Raw genomic sequence first — 5,447 nt, forward strand, 5'->3', positions numbered from 1 at the left:
AACGCTGACCTAGTTCATACTCAATATGATAATTCTACAATGTCAACTAACACATTTAGTGCATACATGGCCAAGTACTGGTTCAATTGTCTGAATCATGATACAATAAAACTTATAGATCGAAAATCCAGAACTGTATTAGTATAAGTATTTCAAATCAATTGTTTCACATGACAAATATTTAAAAAAATTATTGATTGAGACACTTGGAAATTCCTCAATGATTTGATCTGGTATAAAAGTCAAATTATCAATACAGGAATCATATATTTTGTTGTCAAATATATAGTTCTGTCCAAATTCTACAAAATGATATATTTCTGGAAATTCATCTAAAAAAAGTCTGATATCATTGTTTAAAAAGTTAAATGTGTCCACTATAATGTCAAGTGGCTGGATGTGACAAATGTATTTCAGTCAAAAGTCCTTAAAGCATGAAATATGATAGAGATTGAAGACTTAAAATTCCCCAATGGTCTAATATTATTGTGTAAAATATTAGACAAGTCAATATGCGCATCATATGTGTGGTTTTGACGTAAATATTTCAGTCCAAATTATACAAAATATTCCCTCATCCAAGCATCAATTGATGTGCAGGATGAGTCATTCGTAGAAAAGAGCCGACGGATCTGGGGAAATAACTCAGGTATTGCTCATTATGGGCGACTAGGACCTTTATTGAAAGAAAACAATATATAATCTAAACATTTTAATACATGTATCCGTGACCTCTTGGACCCTTATTTAAACCACAGCCCGCGGAAAATACTGTCAAAGAAAGTTTGTGTTCAACTGTAAGCATCGGGCAAATGCCATTAGCACCAAAGTAAAAATTTCCACCGTTAGTATTAATTTTATTATTAATATTTTTAAAAATAATTTAAACAATCAAACTGAAAAGTAGAAAAAAATTATAAAGACTAAAATTTAAACAAGAAATAAATAAACTTTACTCGAGGATCAAATGACCATGACACAAAACTTAGTACTAGTTATTGATTGTTGAAACGAGATACAAAGAAATTAATATCAGGCTTAAATTAATGATTCCACATTTTTTTTCAAAAATGCCTATCTTTAGTAACCACTCCGTTCAATCAGTAAAATTTCTAAAACTGAAATATGAGAAAGAAATTGTCTTATCCCGTTATAGAACACACCAAAGAAACTTTTCTGTACTCTTTGAAAACGCCTTTGACATGTACTTTGATGCTAAATGTGCAAAGTTGGTGTCCGAGGGGGAGAAAACATGTCACTCTTTCATTTTGCTATACCGAAATGATTTTGAGGTCTATGAGACATAGACGTATCTGGGCTGAATACGATTACAAATAGCATCGTAGAAATACTTACGACTTGGGAAGTAACATATGCAAAATTCAACACCTTTCAATATCTATTTAATATGTTTAATTAATATGCAAGCCTATTTTTTATTAAAATGAAATCTTGTTTTCTCCTGCTGCATGAATGAGGCGGGCGCCCCCCCCCCCCCAAAAAAAAAAAAAAAAAAAAAAAAAAAAAAAAAAAAAAAAAAGACGAAATATAAATCTTGCATATTAATAAAAAGAAATGAAAGGGATAAATATTCCGATGTATATATATATCTTGCCATATTTTCCAAACTTGTTATCATTCTGAACGCAGATGACACTGCCTGTTTTAGCCGAATCGGCTGGGGAGCTCCAAAGAGTGCTAAATGAGTTCAACAATTATTATTTATTGTTTACAAAATGCTGGAATTTTTAATCGACAATAGATTTGTCCAGTGTGGTGGACGTGTTTTGCAACATATGGTCAGCATTCCAATCGGAACAAATTGTGCTCCTTTACTTGCTTATTCCTTCACTCTTATGAGGCTGACTTTATAGCTCAACTGATCCGAAAGAAAGAATATCGTTTGGCTAGATCATTTGATCTCAGTTTCCGATATATAGATGACGTTTTATCTTAAACAATCCTAATTTTGGGGATACATCGTACCTACCCCAAATAACATGTGATAAAGGATATTACAGACACTGTGAAGTCAGCCTCATATCTTGACCTACACTTAGAAATCGATGGTAAAGGAAAACTTTACAACAAACCTGATGACTTTTCATTCAGAATTGTCACTTTTCCTTCAATCTGTGGCAAAATCCCTTCAGTACATGCTTATGGACTGTTCATATAACAACTCATACGTTATGCCACAGCTCGCAAAAACTACGCAGACTTTTTGTATAGCGTTAGAACTCTAACAAATAGGCTTCTGGATCAGGGCTATGTTCATACAAGATTGAAGTTATCACTACAGAAGTTTTATAGTCGTCATCATGAATTCATGGATCGTTATAGTGTATCCATCTGCACCATGAAAACTGATTTATTCATAATTTTCCTTTCCTCATTTGTCTACCCCGGACTTGACTTTCTATGAGCAACTCGGTGGGTGTTTCTAGAAAAAACAGAGGACGCTTACCCTATCGGTGCACCTGGTCCATGCTCCAAGTTTTCAGTGGAGTCCGAGTTGCTCATTTGCTTTTGTTACTTTTTATGTATCATTTTAGTTACTTTATGTTCTTTGTTGTGTATGTCTGTTTTCCATGTCTGGACTTTTTCCCTGGATTGCATCCTTTTAATTACCGCTATAACCTTGGTTCCCTTGATTACTCTTATAAAAGCTGGTATAAATGTCATTTTCTTTTGAACAGTTGGCTGCTACTATTTTCTTAAATAACGTAATAACTTCGTTACCAAGACTGCATTTGTTTTTGTTTTGTTTTGTTTATTTATTAAGTATTTACCTTCGTTTTCCACAATTTCTTTGGAGAGTGTGGTAGCCGTATAAGTCTTATTACTGCTATTATTTTCTACATCTACTTCAACTTCTAGGAACATTTGATGTAAAACGTTCTGCTAACAAAACAATGTTGTTTCGGGCTTTATCTGCTGGTACGACAACATATTTGTCTTATATAGTAGACAATGTTTTTTGCTACATTGGGGTCTTTGAAAACTGATGAAGCATTGGCACATATTGACATACTATAAACTTTCATTCGTTTCAAAATTGGAGACCTTACGGCTTTTAACCATTCTGACAGATAATCAATGTGTTCATTTTCTCGTTTTATCCATTTTCTTGCATAGTCTTCCATTGCATACATATGAACATTAGAGTTAAAATTCCAATTTATGTAGCGGGGTTCAAGGGTAACTGGGTAATTTAGAAAGGATATTTCTCAGAGATTCGTTTTCGATGATGGCTAAATCTCCCGTAACGACGTGACCAGAAGAACCATATTTAAATAGAGAATTTTTGCAAGAACAGTCTGGTTGTTTAGCTTTGAAATCCTAAATCTCGAGGTTCTGCAATAGCTTTTATAATTAAAAAATTTGGATGCAATGGGTGAAGTATAGGAATATGAAATAATTTGTATGGATTTGTTTTTGATATATGGGGCAATTTTGTTGGTAACATTTTGGTGAAGGATGTTAGCCAAATTAATGCATATATACCTTTGTTTACAAAAAGGTAGTGAAAGAAATGATCGTTTTCCTTCATCTTGACTTTTTTTTTCAAAAACTGGTTTTAAAGAGTCTGTTGGAACCAATATCCAAAATGATGGCAACAAGTCTGTATAATGATGAGGTGGGTTGAGAAACAGACGACACACATCTTCTCCAAGGGTATATGTTTCTGGTAGGAGACCAGTGAATAATACGAAATTGTGGTTATTTCTACCGTCAACTTTGTGAAAGGGCTATTATACCAGTTAAGTAAAGGGATAATGTAGCATGCAAGTTCAGTTTTCTCATAATTATTTTTGCATCAATGGTATCAAACTCCGGAGCATTGGTCTCTTCCAAGCCTGCACTACTTTTGCCATTGCAGAATACGTCAACGGTACGGAACTGGAGCTGCCTTGGAGTTTGCAATGGTATATTGGAATAAAAGAGGCGTACAAAATGCCCTTTATCTCCTGGATTTTTTTTTAATAAGTGCTTTAATATCATTATTATTGTTGACAAGGTAGATGGTTTTGAAGGATTAAACATTGTTACAGTATTGTTAAGTCTATTGTCCTTCCTTGCATTTTTATAATCGAATTAAAGAGTCCTAACACTATTCCCTGAAATTCTGCATGCCTTGTGGTAAAGTAGTGAGTTTTAATTTTTAACGTTTTAGAATATATTCGGCCGTGGATTGAACAAACAGTCGGTGGGTACATGCTACCATTAGATCACCGTTGTACAATTTGCATTAAAAAAAAACGAAACTTGCCAGTCCTACCTATACTATCAATCAATCGTCATAATTGTAACATAAAGATATTTACACGAGTCTCTACTGCAGGTTTTAAATTTCTTCCAGGAGTTCGAGAAATTTGACGGACGGTTGGTGTGCAGCGGAGGGAGTAAAAAACGAAGAATTCCTCACACGTTTGAAGATATCCAAGATCTTCAACAGATGACGAGTGAAAGGACAAACATCTTACATTTTACATCCAAAAGCTGTGGCATTACAATAAAGGTCAATGAGTAATTTGCATAAAATATGTGTTGTATTATCTTGGTGCCGATTAACCATTTGCAATTAACAGTTATCATCCCAAAAATTCCATTATATAGAAGTTAATTTTTAAGTCTTTGCATTATTTGAATGGATTAACATAAATTGTGGAACTGCGTACTAAACTGATTATTTATTCATTAACCCTCTGAACTTTATTGGACTACTTTTACTCTGCGTATTGAAACTGTCTATTTCACCCATGACTGATTTTTTAACAGCAGGTAAGTAGCAAAGTTGCTAAGAATAGGCCAATAACTTGGTATGCCCTTCCAGCTTATAGTGCACTTGTTTGTCAAAGAAAAACAACGGAAATTAAAGTCAGTACAAGAAATATACTAATTGCTTTTTTTTTTAAATTAAACGTACTTACTTTCATAAATCTGAAATATCCGCCATCATAATTCAGTTTTCAGTTATTGATTTCGTTCCATGACAAGTTCGATTTTAAATTAAACGTCATAAATAATATTTCTAGGAATGAAATATAATAAATGATGTAGAGATAAGCCAATGTACTTTTAATTTAATTCAGATCGTATTTATTTCATAGATATTTCTGCAACTTACTGGATATTTAGGATATAATAACAGGGTGTAAATTGTAAATAAAATTTATTTTTCAATTGCTATATGTCGTATTACAACTGAGCTTTGAGTATAAACCTGGAACATTTGGCTATTGAGTATGGATTGTAATTGGCTTCTTGTTACACTGTATTCATTAGGTTGTATGACAAAATTCGAGACGAAATCTCCATAGCAACTAAAACAACGGTTTGCTGCTACTATTATACCAGTTGCATTATGGAATACTTGTTGGTAAATTAAGTGTCACATCTCCGTGGAAAGTACCTAAATTGCCGAAGATAATGAGGAAAAAAAC

This window comes from Perna viridis, chromosome 15, assembly GCF_037379345.1.
Source record: "Perna viridis isolate PV_CMFRI_1.1 ecotype Kerala chromosome 15, ASM3737934v1, whole genome shotgun sequence".
In the NCBI taxonomy this organism is placed as follows: domain Eukaryota; kingdom Metazoa; phylum Mollusca; class Bivalvia; order Mytilida; family Mytilidae; genus Perna; species Perna viridis.